At 37.6% G+C, this 22,753-nt stretch overlaps 1 protein-coding gene across 11 annotated transcripts in view; it reads left to right on the plus strand.

Annotated features, from left to right (window-relative positions):
* Nucleotides 1-22,753, plus strand: part of NAV3 (neuron navigator 3) — a 489,648-nt gene that overhangs the window by 120,783 nt on the left and 346,112 nt on the right. The window lies entirely within an intron of this gene.

Here is a 22,753-nt window from a genome sequence, read left to right on the forward strand (position 1 = left end):
GTTTCAAAGAGGTTCTGTTACACCTTGAGGTCAAATTTGTCTTTGAGTGAACTGGAGGATATTTTACCCAGCCATAAAACTACAAAATGATCACTAAAGACTCTGTAACTGCTAAAAATCTTTGGTCTTGTGGCAGAGTTGATGCTGAAGAACTGAATTTTATGATAACAAGCAGAAGTCTGGTTATTTTTCATTACATACAGGAAACCTAACTAGAAATTTCATACCTTTGCTGTGCTGCTTTTCTTTTTCTTCTTTTTTTCTTCTGTTTTTAATGGGACATTACATGTTATTAAAATAAGACTGTATACAAGTAGTGATAGTAATTTGACTGGTTTTTACATGGCATTAGATGCAAGGGGTGTTTAGAAATACATTAGGCAGAAATAAGTGAAATAAAAATGGATAATTTTGGAAAATACCGGCTGACTGTCAGAAATAGATGCTGTGTTGGTGCTGTGCCTGGGTCGAGCAGAAGTTGAAATGTATCTCTTAAGAGATCTTGCGTTTTCATTAATAAAAAAAAAATATTGTATTCTGTTAAGATTTAACTGCCATGTTGCTGCAGTATGTGTTGCCACTGGAATGCTTTTGCATGGGGAATTTAACAAAGAAGAACAAAATGCAGAAACATTCTTTTTGCATAATTAAAGTTATAAAACTAACAAGGTGGTTATAAAAATGCAGAGTAGACTTTGGCATTTAGCTATTCTAATAATTTCAAAGGATGGTATGAACTATATAGTTGCTTTCTCTATGTCTGGATTTGGGCCTAGAGAACCATGTTTATAATATTTTCATTTTGCTAACGTATGAATTGTAATGCTTATAGGGTGCTCAGATATGCTCCTTCTCTCAAAGCACATCAAATACTATCATTTGCATTTTAAATAGGTGCATAGTAATTTCATGGTTGCAGAACTATCAAGCTCCTCAGTCTTTCTGTGACTCCAAGCCATTATGATATTTCACTGATATCCATCAATATGCTGCTTGCCTTTGTAAGCCTGGCAGGTATACCCAGCTGGACTCCTACTCAGTTTTTTGACCTCATATACAAAACAAAATGAGAGACTTTATTGTCTGCATGGTAGCAGTAGTCCAGTTTCTGTGCCTGAAGTGTTGGGGAAAGAAAGGAAACAGGCCAACAGGAGACAGTTCTTAGAAGAAGATTTCAGGAAGATCATTGTAATCAGTTAATTTGATTTCCTATGGAACACAGACATTGCATTTCCATTTGCAGATTTTTCTAGCTGGGAGGGAAGATTCAGGAACTGAGATGGAATAGACAGATTTGGGATGTCCATCACCTCTGCTTGAGGCCCATGTGGCCATAGTATCTCAGTCCAAAATGTGGCTATCCCCTTCCCCATGCACCATGCTGAAAGTGCCATACATGCAGCTTCATCTGTATGGACATTTCAGGTTAAATGCTGTGCTTCTGCATCTATTCCTCATTCATGTAGTGCACTGTAATTTCCTATTTTAAAAGTGTGGAAATACTCAGAGCTTTGGGACACGAAAGCTGCTAAGTAGCAAATACATTTATAACCATGTATGGCAGTGTGCAGATTCATGATTTCAGTGCACAGTAAATGACACAGGGAGTTATGAACTACTAGTTTGAATAACAGGTTTCAATGAGAAACTTGCTGTAAATAACCATTTGAAAATCCAGAAAACACTGATTAACCTGCAATTTATCATTTAATGGGATTATTCTGTTTTCAAAATCGATGGAAAAATTTGTTATCTGTTGGTCACATACATAGTTTATGCCAGCCAAACCTATAAGATACATATCCAGATTTATCTGGCTATTTCTTTAATTTTAATGTTTTTCTCCCAAAAGGAAGTGCCATTCTGGGCATTTCTTTGACAGACTATCCAGGCTACTCAGTATCTTGGAAGAGCACCTGCTGGCTGCAGGCAGGCAAAGCTAAGCCTTTGAATGATGCTGCAGCTGCGGCCTTGTTAAAGTCTGGAGCCTGAGAGCGCTTCACCTCAAGTGTATGGGTGCACGTGAGGCAACACGTAGGCAAATAACATGGATTAGAATACCCTCGAGTATTGTTTATCTACTTGACCTTGCGTAAACTTGTAAAATTGCTTCAGAACAACAGTAATGCACAAAATGGTTCCCACTAACAATAGTTCACCATGTCTCAAAGATTTGGCACATCTGCTTTGTGGGCTAACAAATTTGCTGCTTTCTGTTGTTCTGCATTGTCTAGGCTGTTTGAGAGGAAGACAAACCCGCTGGGTCTCTGTCCTAACTTGTACCACATGATGTGTTTCTTGATTTGAAATCTACCATGCAGAATACAGTGAAGAAAGGAAGTTTAATGCTCCATCATTACCATCTGAATGTATCTGAATGTTAAATATGAGAAAGTGTAAGGATCTCAGTTACTTTCAGAACAAAACACACTATGTCTGTTAGTCTTTCTGGAGGCTGATGAGCCACTGAGCTCAGAGGGTTTTTAATAGGCACCGTGACTGTAATATTGGGTAGTAATTAAATGTAATTAAAAAAGCAGGAATACCAAACAGTCCTTGACTACCGTTGGATGTTTTGGACTGAATGTGTGCACAGCGCAGCTTATCTCCCTTTGAAGATTAACTAAATGGCCAATAATCAGGTAGTTTTTTTGCTATTAAGATAAAATAGGAGTCTAGCATCAAAATCATCAGGCTGTCTTGATATGAAATTCTTTAAAAATCAAATCAGAAGAAAAGGGTTTTAAAAGGGCAGCAACCCAGTGAAATGGGAGGAATCAGAACTATTCCTCCATTCTCTGCCTACTTCATTGTAGTCAATATTAAGCATATGGATTATTTCAGGAAAATCTGTCAATCATCACGAGACATTTGGGCCAGGAACACTATATGTTCTTGCAAACATGCTCATACTGCTTTATCTGTACTCCCCAATTGCATGTCTCCATTCTTAGTTTATTAGTGATGTTATAGTCAGCCAACAGTCTTTTTTTATACAGTAATGGCATTAAGTATTGGATGGGCCACGTTTGTTGCTATTGTGACAAGCCAGGATCTGGATGGTGTTGCTTGTTCTCTCCCTGAAAAGTTGATTTCTTCCATCCTGATTTTACTTCTGTCTCCAAGGCAGCTCTGAGTTTTCATTCCCCTCCCCCCTCACCAGTCCCTCTCACATATATACATATATACATATGTGTATGTTTTTTTGTTTTGTTTTGTCCACCTGCTCATCTGTGTCTCTGTCAAGAAATGCTTTGCAAACAACTGGAGGTTTGAAGATCTCTCGAAGAGTCAGAGAGTCATTAAGCTCAATGTTCACTGTTATCCCTTATCTCACAACAGCTGGCAGGTTTTATTTTTCAGGTTATATATTCAGGCTTTTCACCAAAAATAGCAGAGTGAGCGGATGGGGAGACGTCTTCGTGGTTGGGAGGAGAAAATTGTTCTGTTCTTGGTTTATTGTTGTTTCTTCTTTAATACTTCTGAATTCGGCAGAAATGGGAAGAACCCATCAAACAGATAAGGAGAAATTAGCTGTGGGAATAACTGCAATTGCTCTCCAAATTCTTTCCTGAAGCTGTCACATATTACATTCCTCTTTCCCTTAAACTGTCTCCCTCCATACGCCAGGAGTGTTCTGTTTCAAAATTTATGCAAGAAAGACTTGAATTACATCCCTCACTGTCAAACCTCCCCAGGGCCCCACCACCTGACTCCTCAGTCTCTATATCCCACTCTCTGAAATTGTTCAATGCGCTCTGCTAGTGCAGCTGTTCCAATTTGCAATCTTTATAGGCTCAATAGATGGTATTAAATATCATTTTATGGAATATGGAACTGATATTTAATATTTCTTAAAGTGAATTCTTGCTTACAATTTTTGTTTCTCTTATTAGAGAACCACGATGCAAATATGAGAGTACCCACTTCTTTATTATGCTTTTTTCCGTCCCCCCCTCTTTTTTGTCTTTCCTAACTGATTACATGCAATGAAGTGTCAATTACAGAGCAATATTTTGACTCAGTGCTGCACCAAAATAGCTGAAATATTAAATACTGGTCGATTCATTGTTTTCATGAAAAGATGCTGCCTGTGTTGTATATTTCAGTAGTATGTCTTGGTTTCTTATTTGGTTCCTTTCTGCTCAGTGTCATCTTGCCTGCTAACTGAATAAGACTCATTCAGGAATACCAGGTAGAAGCTGTACCAGGACATCATCACTGTGTGACTGGAAGAAGCTCAGCTGCTTTGCAGTTGTTTTATTCTGACATATTTTTGCGTAATCAGATAGCTGAAAAGAATACTATTTTGCATGTATGCTGCAGCATCATTTGTGATACACGCTGCAGAGTAGAGTGAGAAGAAGGTGGGGTTTTGTTTGTGTTGGCTATGAATAATTTTTTTTCCCGAGAAGTGATAAAATTCTTTGCTGCCCTGTAGGCTTTCTGCTACGAGTGGAGGAAAACTTTCACATGGCTCTCTTTTTTCCATTCTTTAAGAAGTATTACTGAATAATATTGACCCTCCATTACCATGTATGGGAAGATATTGCCCTTTGAGGCATGCTACAATTAGGAATGGATTTTGTTGCTGACATAGTTAGCAACACTGTCCTGCTTTCCTACCCCCGCTGTCCACTTATTTTTTAGTAATTTTAATTATTGTTCCACTTCTGTATTAATAAAAAGGTGCTTTTGTGTTTAAAGACTGGTAGAACTGTACAGAAAAAGTGGTGGTGGTTGTTACCTTGTTTGTTTGGCTATTTTATTGAAATCGTTCTGTGCTGTTCCTTGAGATTTTAATTGAATCCCAAACTCAGGTCAAGGATTCTAACAGCATTCTAACAGCAGAAATAAAGCATTGTGGGTACTGTGGAATCTCTGTGTCATGGATGGCAGTCTCACTTACTTTCTTCTTTAATTCCCCTGGAGCTACAGTTATTGACACTGTAAAGAGAGGCATCTTCTGCTGCTGTGTACGAAGAAATAAGCCAGTGTGGAAATGCACTGCAATGTACCTTTGCAGGAGGGATATAAAGATTTTTTTTAAGACTGATACATATGTGTTAAAGCAAGAAGTCTCTTGAGAGACAGTTGTGGGCCTGCTTGTAAAGCAGAGTTGTAATAGCCTTTTAAACTCATTCTAGATAGGTCTGGCCTTAAGCAACATATGAGAGGACATCTATATCTGGGATTGTGTTTTTTAGCTTCTGTACAGGAACATCTGATGGAATCATGGAGTGATTACCAGCAGTCCTGCATTAAAGTAGATCTTGTTTTCCTGGATACGGTATGTGAATTCACCCTATGAGAGAGTAAGAAAGAATTGTCAGAGCTTGGTTCAAATGCAAAAACGATGCACAGACATGTTTAAAGCCTAGTTTCTACAAATGAGTCTTTTAGTATTTTTGAATGTTTGCTGTAAGAAATGCACGTGGAAGGAAGCAACGTGCAGACTTAGGGTAAAGACATATTCTCAAGGCTCTCTCTGAGTCAGGATATTGTTGCCAAATGGAAGACTATACTTTGTTATACCTAAAACTTAAGCATAAGAGTAAAGGCGTATGTTTGGTGGCCCTGCTAGGCAGGGGGGTTGGAACTACATGATCCTTGAGGTCCTTTCCAACCCGGGTATTTCTGTGATTTTGTGATTCTGTGATAAGAATGCATACCTGCAGCATCTCAATAACAGGATACTGCTGGGAAGTGCTTTGCTTTTGTTTTTCAATACTCAGGTAGAGGTAGTAGCTGTTGTCCAGTGCCGGAGTACAAAAGAATGCAAAAGGAGGAAAGAACTTTGCACATGGGATTTTCTTTTCAGTACAAAATTCCTCTTTTTTTCCCCCTGCTGTTTGTTCACAGCAAACACAAGTATAGCCATGAGGATCCTTGAGTATAATTGCACGTATACACACAAACTAAGATTGTGAGAAGAAAAAGCAGGTGGAGCTATGGAGTTTCTTTCATACTAGTATATTTCATCTACTTGCCAGCTCTGGTTTGAGGGAAGGGGAAAACAACAAAGCCATCTCTCCAACACAAAGATGAACTTTCAGGATACACCCGTGTTAGTATACTGAATCTCAGAATGTTACCTATTTTTGATGGTATGTTTAGGTGCAGTAAATCTTTGTTTCAGTAAGCAATGCTGCGTGGAAAATCCATACTTTTTTTTTTAAACTATAAAATTTCTTGACATCTAGAATCGTCAGCATCAGCCACAGCTATTTCCTTGAACAGCACTTTCACTTGAGTGCCTGAACCCAGGCAGCAGGACAGCCCTTGGCATCCAGGGCTTTACCTGAAGGTACATCACAGAGCAGCTGCATTTCCAGTTCAAAATGTATTGTTCTTGAAGGAAAAATAAGCCTGTGGTTGAAATGCGAGTCAGCAGGCTGTCGTTAAAGGTTGGGCTCCTGATATTTATTTATTTATTTTTTGTCTGTTCCTTCTTTCCTTTTGTTGTTGCTGCTGCTGTTGTTTTCTCCTTCCTGTCAGGTGTATTTTCCTTACCTATCATCTTCCTTCTATTGCTGTCACATGGCTTTTGTCCTCTATCTGTTTTTTGTTTTTGTTTTCCTTATCCCTTGCTCAAGTTAATCCTCTTTTCAGTATGTATCTCCACACATAGAGAGATGTGTATGAATGTCCATGTGTGCACAGATACATGTAAGTATTTTGAGCAGATGCTTGCACGTAAAGATGTGAGGAGGGGAGTCAACTCTTTGAAAGGGTACCTAACAGCAGGACAAGGGGAAATGGTTTTGAGTTGAGGGAGGGAAGATTTAGGTTGGATGTCAAGGGGAATTTCTTTACCAAGAGAGTGGTGAGGTGCTGGCTCAGGCTACCCAGAGAGGTTGTGGATGCCCCATCCCTGGAGGTGTTCAAGGCCAGGTTGGATGGGGCCCTGGGCAGCCTGGTCTAGTATTAATTGGGGAGATTGGTGGCCCCGCCTGTGGCAGGGGGTTTGGAGCTTCATGATCCTTGAGGTCCCTTCCAACCCAGGCTATTCTGTGCTTCTGTGATTCTGTGACAATTTATAGCATAAATGCACATTAAGATGTTTTGTTCCTGTTATATTCCATCTGTTTCTTGATTTTTCTGGAAAATAATACCCTTAGTTCATAGTCTTTGTAATCCTTTGTGCACAGTTGAAGGTGTGCAGTACTTAGGACTGGAGCCATCTCTTTTTAACTGGGAAAAGTTGTTCTTAGTTCCCACTAAAAAGACAACCTTATGATACTGACAGTTCCTCCTTTACCTTACTGATAGGGAACAGTGTTAGGAAATTTCTTTCTCTGAATACATAAAGTGATGGCAGTAAGCTGCATGGTAAGTCTGAGCAGAAAGTGTGATCATTATGGTTGAACTGATTTTACCAGTAAAACAGGACAAGAGGGAAGCTGCCAATAATTTATTTGTTTAATTGCCGGGTATAAACACCATGTCCATGATTTGTTGTTCATAAGGGCTAACTTCCAGATGTTCTTTTTGGCTAAGTTGCAGAGGTCAGATGACTTTGTGTTTGTTGTTAGCATCAGAAATGAGAAACAAAGGAGAGTACAGTACAGAAATGTGCAGTGATTCAATGTAATAACCTCTAGAACTCTGAGTAGCCATGAAGCACTAATATGTGTGGTACCAGCGATGTGTGCTCTGATACCGTGAAGGAATTTCCTACTTTCCTGATGTGTGGTGATGGAGGTACATGCTGACTTCTCGGTGGTGATGTCTTTTTCTTTTTGTCTTTTTAAATATGCTGACTCAAACATAAATTGCCATACACAACTGTCATTTTATCTCTGAGGTAGCAGATTAACATTGAAGCCAAATTACTGGAAGATTGTTCGCCAGAATCTGCTGTTTTTGGAGCAGAAAAACTATTGCTGCTTTGTGAAAAACCATCTCTAGCAATGGCTTATTAATAATACATTTATGACTATTGGTATATTCCTGTTGCTGCTGTATCACTTTAGGAAGGATGATGTGAGTAAAGCTGGAGGCAGAAAGGCTAAAGATCTGCTTCTCCTTCAGCTTTGTCAATATTCTTCTTGCCCTCAGGGAAGTTGCTTAAACTCAGTTTTACCCATCTGTAAAATTAAAAGATCTGAATCATTGACCATTGATTTTTCTCAGAGCATTAAGATCCTCATATTGAAGGCCTTGCTAGTATTTAAAATAAATGCACTGCATTTAAAGCTATTTATCTGCATTGTGGCAGAGGAGAAGATTCTCAGTCATGAATCCGAACAGAGCTGTGCTTATGTTGTATGGAACCAGAACAAAAAGACTCTGTCTGGCTTAAAGACCATAGTATTCTGGTTGTTCCCCTTGGTTTCACTCTTGAATTTAGTACCCAATAGTGGAATACACCTTTTTTTCCAGGTAGAATGTCTGTACAGAATTATATATCACTGAAGAAAGTTGTACTTTGTGTATGTGAGAAGGGAGAAGTTTGTGCGCTTAAAGGAAGGGCTCTGCAGGCTTTGCCTTATTGTCATGCTTTCCAAAAATCCATAATACCTTGACTGTTAATGCATTACATCTGTATTTTCATCTAATTTTCTGGTTTTTCTCCACTGTAGTCATTTGAACACCATTTCAGAATTTCAGCAGTCTCTCCAGCTGTGCATTAAGCAGAAGTTTGTGTTCTAAATTCACTGGATTTAGTTGGTAACTGAACTAGAAGTCACTTTGCTGTCATTGTTAACTGTCATATGACTGATTCCCACAGCACCAGTAACTTGTTCCATTTCCAAATGATCACTTAAATCATATGAGAGGAAGAGATTTAAATGAATCAGTGAGGGAGATGGAAGAAAGAGATAATAGAATAAAATTACAGAATTTGCCAAAATGTTTTCCTTTGTCACTCTGGACAGCTGGGATTTTGTTCTTCTTTGAAAGCAGATGGAGCTGATAACAATGTGCTCTGGAGTTCTGCTGTGAAAGATCTTTTCTGGCTTAAAATCCAAAGGAGATCACTTAAAAAATGTACCAGTAATGCAAGCTCATTTGCAGAATCGCATTACTTATACAAAAGAATTAAACGCTCCTTCAAAACAACACTCCTAAGTCAAAGCTGTCTGTTAAGGAGTTAACACTGCATCAAGGTTTAATTGATATCCATTGGAGAAAAAGACTGTGCTATTCTGTGCTACTCCATGCTCGGCGGTAATAAGCTAAAATGGAATGTAAACATTATATTATAAACAAAGATGATCCCAAGAGCAAAATTCCTGAGTGGATCTGTAATTCAAAACTGCCAAAGAGTGATTATAGAGATCTCCAAGTTGATTTTATCCCATCATAAGCAAAAATAGAGAATGCCATCTCCTTTGCTCCCACCTCCTTTTCTTTTATTCACTTCTTTGTTGGTGTTGCTAAAAACAATTAAGTATAAAACCAGTGGCAAAATACCTTTAACAGTAGTTAGCCTTTTCCTTGCCGTGTACTTATCTGTTTAGATCGACAAGGTGATTAAGACAAAGTCATCCACAGTGTATGTCTAATAACTGAAAATTTGATCTGCCAAAAATCTCGTGTTATCTTGATATGTCAGTTCATGGTACAGCTAGAAAGGAAGGCAGAGTAGCCATTTGATAGTGGAACAGCTGGCATCACAGACTGGAAGTTGTATTCTCCAGGAGTTACTTTTTTTTTACCAAGGTAGGTTCGGTCACAGGTTTAAACCATTAAATTTACACAGCTCAGGCTGTGCTGATTGCTTGGCTAACAGCAGGATTTTAGGAGAGGTTAAAGGAAAGCTATTCAATATAACGTTTGGTATGGGGGAGGGTTTCTTATTATAATTTTTGTTTTCTTCCCCTGGTTTTGAGACTGACAATTACTCTGACAGCTGCCCAGGGAAATCAGAGACTCTCCCATATGGGTATCAGTTCGTTATGTTCACTATATACACTTCAGTTCGTCTCATTTATTCATTGTCTTCTGTAGCAGGACTTCTCTTTTGAAAGCAACAACTGAAACCTCATTAGGGGGGAAAAATGAATCCATCGCTGCTATTTAATGTTTTCAGAAGTTAATCAGAAGTACTTGTTAACTCCAGTCACGAGATACTGATTAAGAAGATGTAATTGGAGTATGTTAAACTCCATTTTTTTCCTTCTTTCGTTAATACAGCATATGTTCAGGAATTCTATTGAGACAGCTTTTCCAGAAGTACGTGAAGGGATGGGAGATTTGCATGGCAAATCCTTTTTAGATTTGAGCATTTATTTCTCTTTGTATTTTTAGAAGTGTTTAATGTTTCTAGCTTTTAATGCCAATTGAATTCACTGGGAAACTTCTGTTTGTTTGCAAAGTATTATGTGGTTGTCTTACTACTGTATCTACAGACACACAACCTGGTAAGGGCGTTTTACTTGAATGATGCTCCTAAATGAGGCTGAGGATTGATTGAATTGCTTCTAATATCTCCTCGATCAAACATGTATTGACTCTTCCCAAGGAAGTATTTCAAATGCCCCTAAATTCTTCACCAAATCTAGCTTATTTTTAGGTTTCAGGAGGACCTGAAAACACAAGTTGAACTGGCATACAAGACACAAGGTGATACTTAGATTTTACTCATGTATTAGTTCTCATGCAGTCATTTTCCTTTTGGGGAACTGGACAGATTTCTTCAGGTCTATTATCTGCCTTGATATGGAAGAAGATCCATTAGCTAATGTGGAGGAGTGTGTGTAGGTCCGCGTGTTAGAAACATCCTTCCAAATGGGGCACTGTAACAGGCTCTCCAGGGCAGTGGTAACAGCACCAAGCCTGCAGGAGTTTACAAAGCATTTAGGAAATGCTCTCAGTCGTACAGTTTGAATTTTGGGTGAGTTGGACTTCACGTTGCTGTGATGTTGCCCTTCCAGCTCTGTGATTCTGTGAAATGCCATAAGCTTAAGAGAGCAGTACTAGTTAGGCACTGCATGCTCTGGAGTTCACCCGTTGGTAGTTGTCCTGCTGGCCATCTGTCTGGCCCTGCATCTTGGGGGAGAAAGAGTAATGTCTGCTTAAAGAGAAGATAAAAGATGAGAGCAAGATAGAAGGCTATGTATCCTAGTCACATCTATTTCAAACCCCACCTGTTTTGTTCATGGTCAAGGGTACCTCAGCTATGTAGGCGGGAGATGAGAAAAGAGAATGAGGATGAGTTTTCTTTTGCTTTTACAATTTATACGGAAAGCCTGTTGGAAAACTACTTAGGAATTTCAGGGATTTGCTCGAGTGTAACAATGAGACTTGTATCTTTACAGAAAACTTATCATTCTTGACTTTGTCAGTATCAGATTGAGCTTTATTTCTGCAGTGTTTTGATTTGGTCCCCACTCTCCATGCTACTTAAAATACTGTGCTTGCTGTGTATCATATTTCTTAGTTTTTGCTAAGCGTATCAACTTGGAGCAGTGTTAAAAATTAGCTTCTGTGTAGAATGTTAAGACCTTTTTAAGCAGTCAGTGTTGCCAAGATAGAATCAGCTGCTTATTCTTCATATGCACGTGCATCCCATGCTCAGAAAGTTTCTGATACTACAGGTTTCACTCAGGATGAAAATATACTGGCATGACAATCGTCCCTGCAATTTCAGATATATGCAAGTGTCAGATTATTTTATTCTGCTTTCATGAAGTTCACCGTTTCTTGAGAGTTGTAAAATTCCAGTCTCTCGTTCATATTGAGATAAATGAAGGAGATGAGAATACTGCTTTACAGTTTCATAAAGCTGAATTCTAGCAGGAATTAAATTAGATTCTTCAAACAGCGTAGCTCTAAAGGCCACTGCAAAGAAAATGGAAGAGTAAATTATCAGGGGAAAAGAACACATTGCCTTCCTTAAATAAAAATCTGCAAAAAGTGTCATAGAACATGCACTTAATCTCTTTATCCTCATCCCAGAATTTTCAAACTAGATTTTACCATTATTTGTGTGAGAATATAAAGATCGAAGAAATGTCTGTTTATTTGGTTCGATTCTATTTTATGAAATGATTATGAAAATTTGTTTTAAGACACAGTGGATACTTGGGTTAAAAAAAAATTTAAATGCTTGTAGTATTGATTTTACGCAGTAATGATGATATCGTCTAAAATGATTGGCACTGTTGATGTCCATTATCCCCAGTACTTTCACTGATGTTTTGTCATGTGGAGTGTTTGTCCACCACAGAGGATGGGGAGACATGTAACAGGGGAAAGAGTCAGATATTCTGCTCATAGAATGAAGGACAGAACAAATAAAAAAATGGGAGTAATAGGGATAAAGGTGGCTCCTGTGAGTCTCTGCAGCACAACACTTCGCCTGATTGAAGACAAAGACAAAAAAGGAAAGCAAGAAATGCCTGTATGTTCCTATCGTAGCACAAAAGCCTTGAAACTGCAGCCATTGATAGAATAGTTGTGACCTACACTTGTGAAATATTTGCATGATACTTACACATTTTGGGAATATTAGTCTTTTTGTTACCAAATTCTTCCTCTGTTGCCTATTTTTCCTGTTGTTTTTTCTTTCTTCTTCATCTTTTAATCTTAGCCCCTCTCATCCTCTTCCTCCCCAGGATATATTATCACAAATTGAAACTGCAAGCAATTAGGGACAGTGAATTTATTTTTTCAGTGTGTCCATGCTGTGTTTGTTTAAACCAAGCCTTCAACCAAATAATTCATTTTTGGGTTAATTTTTTCAATTTTGTTTAAGTAATTTTTTGTTTTTATTTTTTCATGCTAGTGGTTTTTTGTTTTTGCTTTTGTTTTTTTTTATAGCTAATAAAAGTGTTCAGGTGGCTTTGTCCCTTGTTATAAACAAAGGTGGAGATCCACCTTTAGCTGTCATTTTGCAAGTAGGTACTGATACGTCTTTGCATGCCGTATGCAAATAGTTCTTTTTGGCTTGGCCTTGACAGCAGCTGCCCCAGGGAAGAATAAGTAATTACCAGCATTATTTTTACTATTTTTTTTTTTCATAGTAATTTGTATTCAGGAAGATCTTCAGAGTTATAGTCAGCGCTGTGAGGTCCCATGGTGGTACATACTCCTTGCATACATACAAATCATAGGCTGTATTGAAAAAGTTGCAGTCTAAACAAAGATAAAGAACATATTTTTGAGTGTCTATTGTGCTTCAAGCTTTTTCAAACGCCAGGCACCTTCTTTTTGTTTGCAGTTACACACATTCCCACTATACAAGGATGCATAAGCACATAAGCATCCCGAATAAAATGTGATATTTGAAGGCTGTGTATCTCACAGTGAGCTGGATATGTCTGAGTGTATTTTTAGCATTGGAACAAATTGACAATTAAAATTATGTCAGTGATTTAGAATGCTGTAGAATGACATAATTTGATGATGTTAGTGCATGTGTAGGTCTACTTTCATTTAGAGACGTGGTCAAAGTAATGTAGTAGAAATGCTAGCTTTATCTGGGGAAGATGACCCTACAGATTCATTTTCACTAATATGATTATCCCAAAGGCTTAATGGAAGTGGCGATTAATCATGGAATCATTAAGGTTGGAAAAGAATCCTAAGATCATCATGTCCAACAGACTATGTAGCACCAATGTTGCCCACTGAACCACATTCCTTTGTACCTCGTCTACATGTTTCTTGAACACCTCCAGGGATGTGACTCAGCTCTTACCGGGAGCATAAATGTCGGGCACCATAAAAGGGAAATGATGTAAGATTGCTGCATTACTTTTAATTGTGACTTAGGGCTTCTGGTACAAGGTCTGCCTGCCTTCCTCCTCCCCTCTACTCCTATTAATTCAAAAACCATTATTAGTCTGTTAGCAAATGGTTCTAATAACCTCTTATTTGTTGCACTCTGCTGTTTTCAGGGGAATGGAAACAGTGCACAGACTCTTCTTGCTCATCAGGACCTTCCAGGGCAGAAACATGAACATGATTTAGAATATATCCATAGACATTAAAACCAGAAAAGATCCACTGATGATGAATCCCACCTCTCTGCTAAGAGAAGCATATTCCCAGCAGTATGCTTTGTAGTGTTTTATCCAGAATAGCATAATTTCTTTTTTTTCCCTTGTTTTTTGAAGAACTCCTTAGCATCTACTTTTTGTTTTATGTTGCACAAAAATGTAATGACTTTTCAGATGAGTTTAACGGTAACTCAATTACAGAATAGATTTTGTTGCTGATTACAGAGAATAAATTTACCATGTTGTATCTGACTTACATATCCTCCTTCGTGTTTGTTGACTCTACTACTGTTAATTCCTGCAAAGATACCATAAAAATAGTTTAGACAGGAGTACGATTCTTGAAGGAGAAAATGGTAAAATAGTAAGGTATCGCTCCATTTATTATCTGAATTCCTCTGGTAGTGCCTTTCCTACACTAAAATCTATCAGCCCTAGTCTAAAGTCAGACCGCACTGTGCTTTTAACCATACAAAACTGTATGCAGAAATGATTTCTGCACTGAAACCAGCACACCAGGCCAAACTCTACGTAGGTAGACTGGGAAGATATGTTTAATATCTGTGATTTTGCATTACCTTTCTTTTTTTCTTCTTCTTTTTTTTCTTCCCAGTGAATGCTTCATAACAGTGGTGAATCAAAAGAGAGGCCATAGTTGGAATCCTTCTGACTAATGAAAATGTAGGGAGATTTAGGCATTCTTGACTTTGTAACTGATAACCAAATGCTTACAGGGAAGAGAGGAGGTAAACTTTTAAGTATTGCAAAGATAAAACATATTTGAATCTACTGAAAATGATCTTTTCATTTATCCAGTGTTGTAGATGAAAAGGTTTGATGTCTGTACTGTATCCTCGTGATGATCTGTCACAATTAAAGTGATGTCTGCTGGAATATCAGCAGGTTTGACGAACTTCTCTCTGCATGAATAGACAGTTCATGCATTTGAAGTGAGATGATCCCTGAATTAGAAGCAAGTATAGAAATTGAACTCAAACAGAAGTTTTATTGTTAATAGGAAAATGTAGCAATGTTATGTGTTGTCAGCATCATAATCTGTATAGCAAGAGAGAATCATTTTGACATTGATTATATGTGTCTCTAATGAAGATTTCTGATTCCTCATAATTGGTTTCTGGAGCACAGAGTCTCAAAAATCTTAAGTCAGTTTGGCCAACAGCATGTTATTTTTTCTTCTCTTTAAAGAAGCAAATTCTGTCAACATATGCTCCTTATGCATTGTTTTCTTTTTAGCGTTTTGAAGATAGACAAATGAAGTCATAATGTTGAGTAAAAATCATGTGCTTCTGACTTTGGAGGAGGTCAGAGTTGATTAGGACTAAAAGTACTTCTGTAGGTTAGACCACAGCACAGTTTGGGTGATCAAATGCTTGTAAGAGAATCTGCCCTGCTAAGACAGATAAACCATTATAATAACCCCTGCTTGTGTCTGTATCTTTGCTACTGCAGTGTGCTACTGCATTTTGTGTGACTGTTTTTGGTTGTACAAATCCAAATTGAACTATTTTTATTTTTGTGAGTAAAAGCATCATTATATAGTAGCTCCTAAATCATTTTGCTCTATGGAATCATTGGTTTGGCTTTTATTAAACTGCCTTTAGCCAAATCTGTGCAATTACAGTGGAAGATAAGAGGCTGTTGTCTGAGAACAGCTGAAGTCAAAATGTAAAGACTTCTAAGCTACACATAAGGCACTGAGAATAGAATTTGATCTGCAGAAGTTATTTCCTGCAGTTGGTGTACAGAAGCTAAAACAAAAAGGCTGGTTTTCAGCTACAAGGGAATGTGTAAAATGTTTGACCCCAAGCACATTTGATGTGGAAAATAAGGCAAAAGTACAAAATGCTTTGTACAGAATTACATTTTGCTTTCATAAGTGTCAGTAAAAGAGCACTGCTGTTGAATACAGCAATGCAAAATCAGTATTTTGTTATTTCTAGCCTCATCCAATGGATGAGGTCTGTAACTTTGCATTTATAACATACTGATGTTGGTTAAAAAGCTTGTCCAGGTATTGTATAAAGCTCAGAGAGGGAGCATTTTTGAAGGATTTTTTGTCTTCTTTCTCTTGTCATCCCCACTCCTACAGTCAGGAATACATATATGTATGCACGTATAATGATTGTTTATTGTTGTTAATTCAAAGGGCTACTGAATTGAAAACACATTTATTTTTTATTATTGCCTTTTGCTTCCATCCCAAGAAAAGAGAAGAATAAAAAGAAAATGAGAGCTTTAAGCACTTACTCTTCTAGTGTAACACTCTAATACTTAGAATAGTGCATTTGACCTTTGAGCAAAGGAAAGCAGGGTATTGAAGTATGCCCATGCTCATCTCTTTCCGTGGGGTTTGCTTTTGATGCCAGTGAATTTATGGAAAAGCAGTGCAAGTGGACTCCATGTATTTAAAGTTTACTTGATATTTTTGAGCTAGAGATGTTATTTCCATCTTTCTTTTAAAAAAAAAGTCTTTCAAATTAGAAGAGATGTGTATTCTCTGTGTATTTTTTCCCTGAGGCTTGATAACTGGAACTCAATTGTGCTTTTTAAATGAATTTAGCTATCAGCTTTCAATTTGCCATGCAATATTTGAGTCTTGTCTGTATTTTCAATGAGCATTACTCTGGAATGTCGCTTTCTAACAAAGATGTGATGTTAACAATCTCTTTGCCATATTCCTAATCTAGTTATGTGTGGCTGGAGACTCAGTGAAAAAGAATGATTTTCTTTTTCTATTTTTGGTCAGTGCTGATGGCCTTTTTGATCTGCTATTTTAAAGTTTATCTTGTTTTTAAGCTAATAGTAGACTTGGAGGTACAGATTAAAATTGCAACCATGCAATTATTATTCTAATCTTTCTGAAAAATTCATTGATAGCTTTAAAATGCTTTGTAAATGCAGCAATGATGATAACATTGACCAGAGAATCCACTAAAATTATAACAAAGATAGTAACTGAATGCTGGTGCTCTTGTGCTGTTTACTATGTTCTGTTGTCCGTGTATATTATCAGACTTTTGTATATAAATGCGAACTCACGATTCTTATTATTTGTTTTTAATACTTCAGTAAGTAAGATATGGAAGTCAAAGTCTTTCAGTGTAACCATGCTTCCACTGATGGTGGATATGTTTATTAGAGCACACGTTTTATGATTTAATTTCAATGTATTCTTCAGAAACAATTCTGTCAGACCTCAGAAATAAATAAGTGCATATACAGAACAAGAACTGACGGGAAAAGACATTTGGAAGGCACTGAAGGGGAATGAATCAATTTGCCGATGCATTATTGCTGTCCTGACATTGTTTTTTTTAATAACTTTCAGGCAAGCTGCTGATACTGTGAGAAATTTATACAGGCATATCACATTAGGTTTATTCACAATGCACTCATAAAATTCATGAATATGATGAGACTGAAGAATTATGCCATTCAAACAATACACTGTATTTTAATAGATGTGCAAATAGGATTGGAGATGTTCAGGGCTGTTACTGCTTAACATCCATAAGATGCTGTAAATAGGGTGAGCATCCTTGTCTGTCCTGAGCTTGTCAGGCTGTCTTCTTCTGCTTGGAATCTCATGGAAAAAGGCCTTGCTGGAATGGATCACACTGTTGTCTGTGAGCTCCCCTGTCTGTGTCAGGAGAGGGGTATCCCAGATGTTAAAACCCAGTTATTTATCTTACTCTGTATTAGATGTAACTTTCCAATTTCTGCCTCTGCACAGAGGTCTGTCTCTGAGAGACTGCAAGAGAGCATGTCCAGAAATAACAGACCAGAAGGAAATCTGGACTTTTAATACCTTTGACAGGGAACAAAATGAATAGCATGGGTGTTTGTGAGAAAATTATAACTTAACCTCTCAGCTGAACAGTTCAGTTTTGATGGTGAGACTGTATCCCGCAGATGCTTATGGCCAGCCACAGCATTTACCATTCAGTGACTTCCCTTAGTAAACAGGGCGAAGTACAGCAATGTGCTGAGTTGATGTGTAAATTAGGCCAGTCTATGTAAGTTGTGTCCTCTGTTCACAAGGTCTCCAATAGAAGGCAGTCCAACTTGTAACCCATCCTGAAAAGCACAGATTTGATTCATTCAGTCTTCTACTGGAGCAGAGAAAGATTGTTTTATTCATTTGTTTTACACTGAAAGGTGTTTAGCTTTGGCAGTCTAAGTAGGGAAGGCAATTCGAAAAGGGTTGAGGAAAAAAAAACAACAAGGGAAGATTTATAGATAATCCTTATGGTTTTAAACTCCAGATGTGTATTCTCAGGTAATTTTCTTGTAGCCTTGGCTTCCAAGCAATTGTCAGCACCATAGGAAGTAAATTGTGTCAGTGCAACATGCCTTCTTGACAAGCCTAACTTTTCTCTGAAAAAAACATGCTTGCAATCAAGGAACAAGAGGTAAAAATCAAAACTCTTTTTAACAGGCCAGGCAGTGTCAGATGAAGATCTCATCAACCAACATAGAAATGCTTTGCTTTAGTTGAAGAGGTGATACTGTACTTTTATGTACTGATCCTTTTATTAGACTGGAAAGGTTTCTTTCTCTGATACAAGTTGTTTGACTTCAGATTGTTTAACTTTTCTTGCAAATCATTTTCAGAAGTGAATGAACCTTCATATAAATGTATTATAAACCAGGGTTTGGCAGACTCTTCTCCTGGAATGGATGCTTGACCGGAGATGATTTTTCAGAGTCAGAGGTTGATTTAGACAGTACAGCTGAATCATAGGATTTATGTTTAAATACTAAAAATAACTAGTTTTTCTTTGTCAAGTGCCAAATATTCATGCAGACATTGTAAAGGAGTGTAAAATGTATCCTTCATCCGGAAAAGCAAGTGATGTGATATATTACTTTCAGTGCAATCAACTTAAACAAGTGGGATTTCCACATCATCAGGATTGTGGCATTTCAGTTACTTTTGAACTTTCGAACCTTTCCAAAATATTACTTTTCATTACACTGGTCTTTTAGTTGATCCAGTGTCAGCATTTTTCCTCATGTTTACTTAGTTTTCGTATTCTCCATTCCTTTTCCCTGACTTCCCACATTTGGGTTGCTAAAATTCAGTGCTTCTAGTGCAAGAAGTGTTGCTGAAGTTCATCAGCTGGGCCTGAGTCCATAATTCTGGGCTGAGCTGTTTATGCTTTTGTTACATCAAGGCATACAGTTGGCTGTGAGCTCAGTGAAGCTCACTGAAGCCAAGAACTCTTCACTTTCAGATTTTAAGGTCTTGGCGTGTTGAAGACAGCTTCACACATTGGTGCTGGCAGCTCCTTCATGTCTACAGCTACACATCCATGGCTGTCTTGTGATCCGTGGCACGGCCTCCCTGTATCTTTGCAGTCAGCTTTCTGGAGGCATAGCTATATTTATTCATTTATAATCTGGTAAGATACCACTCTGGATGAGCATGGCACTGTGCCTGTGCAGTCGTGTCCTGCAGGTACTCGTTGTCTCCTAAATACCATCTGGCAGTGCAGCAGGGCCAACTGTATCAGAAACTCCAGACAGTGAAAAGGAAATATTCATATGAAAGTGCTTCACCTATTTTTTTTGTCTTGCATGGAAAACCCAAATAGGTTGTTTGACCTGAATATAATCATTATGCATGGATGCTTGGTGGGATGATAAGCCAGCTATGGTAACCCCTAAGTTTAGATTTTCTCACTCCTGAGATTAAACTCACAGTTTAATGATGTCATTACATGGATTTATGCATTTAATTCCTAATTATGTTTTGAAAGTAATGTCTGCCTGAAGACCTAAAACCTCCAGTGCCTACTGAAGCTGGTGCTTTCAGATTCATCTAAAACATGAGCCATGGCACGTGCTTTTTGAAGTCTTTGAATTTCATATAGCTTTAGTTTGAGCTCTGTCTACTTCAGAGAGAAAGGGAACACTTTCCTATTCTGCTCACAGACAGTCTGTGCTGGAGGGCTGCTGCCTCTTTTCTCACAATGACTGCTGCAGCTAATCAAATGTAATCCCTGTGTTACCACTAACAAAGAAAATCAGTGGTCATTGGATAGACATTTTTTACATGGAGAGATGCTTGTATTTTATTTCATAATCCCAATTGCTTTGGGTCTGCAATTGTTCATTTTTTTCGTGTGTAGTACATTGATATCATGATTTAATTTGTGGATTCCTAAAACGTTTGATAAATAATTTTCTTTTTTTCTTTCATCAGATGCAAATATTTTGGGAGTGTTCTCAGTTTTATTCTTTAGGATAAAATGCTGAGCCCCTGTGAACTGTTCCACAATAGAACAGCCACGTGTCTATCCCTGGAAGCATTCAAGGCCGGGCTGGATGTAGCTCTGGGAAGCCTGGTCTGGTTGGCAACTCTGCACATAGCAGGGGGTTGAAACTAAACGATCTTTGAGGTCCTCTTCAACCCAGGCCATTATGTGATTCTGTGATTCTATGATTCTATGTCTATCTTTTTATTTAATACCCTTGTGGAAATTCTCTTTTAGGGCAGGTCTTTGCTGGGCTGCCAAACATCTGGAAATCTTGGACAAATAGCCATTTCACATGGATGGATTCTACTGCAATGTGTCCAGCACACAAAGATATGTCCGAATTGCTCTGTAAGAGCCATGCAATGCATATTATCACCTTAACATGTAGCATTTGAAAGACAGAAATATGAATCCTATTCCTTGTGATAGATTATGGCTTTAATTTACAGCATTAAGGTTTTGGATGCTTTTATGCTCTTAAGCAAATGTGGATTCAAATTTTTGTCATTTTCAGATGGCTATTTAGATTGTGATTCTATAATTGTATTTAAATGCAATTCTGCACAATAGGATCGGGTAGTTCAAATATATATATATTTTTTCTTAAATACTTCATAGTTTATCTCCTGGATAGTACCTAAATACTAGCTTTGAGTTAGTAGGTAGGCATGTACCCCTGTTCTCTGTGGAAAACTGTTTAAATTGGGTTTCTCACAGAGATGCAGGGTACTTATTGGCTTGTTTAAATGTTCGGCATCATATATTTGTTGATATACTGAATCATTTTGACGTTGAGTTTTAGACTGCCTTATTGCTGTTTCATACAGCTTGGTTTGTCAAGTGTACCCTATCAAGTAGGTTACTAGAGGATTCAGATCTCAGTCAGAGACATAGATGTGTTTGGGATAAGATCCCGTACCAAAAGTGTGAGATCAGAATAAATCTTAAGTTAAAAAGAAAACTTAAAGCTTAAGTTCTGCCTCTGTAGTTGTTAACAATAAGGGCTTGGTTGTGAACTGAGATACATTTTGGGTTTTTTTTTTTTTTTTGAGTAAAAAATGAGTGCTGTTCATTACAGCTGCAGTCTATGAATACTTCATTAGGTCCAATAGGTCTGACATTTCTCTTCTACTAAATCTGTCAGTTGCCTTTGAGATGATGGTGGCCTTATTATTCAGGTTCTTATTTTGATTTCAGGTTTTAGCAAGGGGTATCAGAATAGTGCTCAATTTTTTAATCCTCTCCTCCTTGAAGAAGATAAAAGTTTGGTGGCTTTTCTGTCCTACAAATACTAATATGACAATTCAGGATTTAAATGTTCACTTCTTTTAGGACAAGTGTGTTTCTGCCTATAATTACATATGCAAGACAATTCCTGGAAGGATCTTATGCATGAGAGTTTGTTTAGGTCTAAAGTTTCTTCTGCCAAAACAGTCTTCACATAAGGTATGTTTTCTGTCATCTAAATAAAATGAAGACAGAGGTGAACATTGATCTTCATCCAAACCACACAAAAGGATTTTTGGCATGTTATGGAATATTTGCCAATGATAAAAGAGTTAAATTAAATCTCTTGAAAGATTTTGACCAACCATTTTCAGTGTGATGAGCAGTTTAGAAGTTCTGATGAGGACTTGCCATATTTTTTTCTAAGATAGTTTTATTAAGTACATCCTTAATTCTTCCTTACCTGTAAGTACATTTTCTTCCTGATCAGCCTTTATCATATTTATCTCAATCATGTCACAGCCAGATCAGATTATGATGTTGTAGCCTGAGTTTAGTGATGTCTGAAGACCATTCAGAATTTCTTTTGAAGAAAGAATAAGACATCTTTCTTGCTTAATCATGTCTTGTGAAGATCTGTGCTCCATAGATAGTTGTCTTATTTATATATGTTTGTCATAACTGTTTTCATTTTCTGTATCTTAGCAGTTAGTTTCAACTCAGCCTATGAGTCCTACATTGTTTTTATTGATTCTCTCCTCTATCCTACTGGGGAAGAGAGACTTGAGTGAATGTCTCTGGTGCTCAGCCACCTGCTGGGTTAAACCACAACAGTAATGTAGCTGATAATTCATTTAAAGCCTTTCAAATCTCCTAGTATAAGAGAACTCTGATCTTAAATTCATTGTAACAACAACTAAAACCACTAAAAAGAAAGTAAAGTACACTTGGCAAGTATTTATTTACGGTTGACTCTGCTATACTCTGTAATGAGGTGGGAAAAAGAAAATAAAGCAACCCCCCAAAAATTTAAAATGAGTTACAAGAATATTCTGTTCATAATTTGTATTCAAATTCATATTCAGTGCCCCTCTGATTGTAAGTATGAAGAGCTGTGAGTGCATTTACTTCCCCTTCTGAAAGGTCCCCAGTGCCTTCCTCTTTTGACTGTGCTGTCCCTCATCACCACTGAGATCTCTGAAGGGGCCTGTGGACAGTTTATTTTAAAAGCCAGATATTTGTTCAAAAACAGTGCAGATATCAGTGTAGGCAGCAGGCATATATGAAAAA

Source organism: Coturnix japonica, chromosome 1, assembly GCF_054131305.1.
Source record: "Coturnix japonica strain WE chromosome 1, WE-NBRP24, whole genome shotgun sequence".
Classification (NCBI taxonomy): Eukaryota; Metazoa; Chordata; class Aves; order Galliformes; family Phasianidae; genus Coturnix; species Coturnix japonica.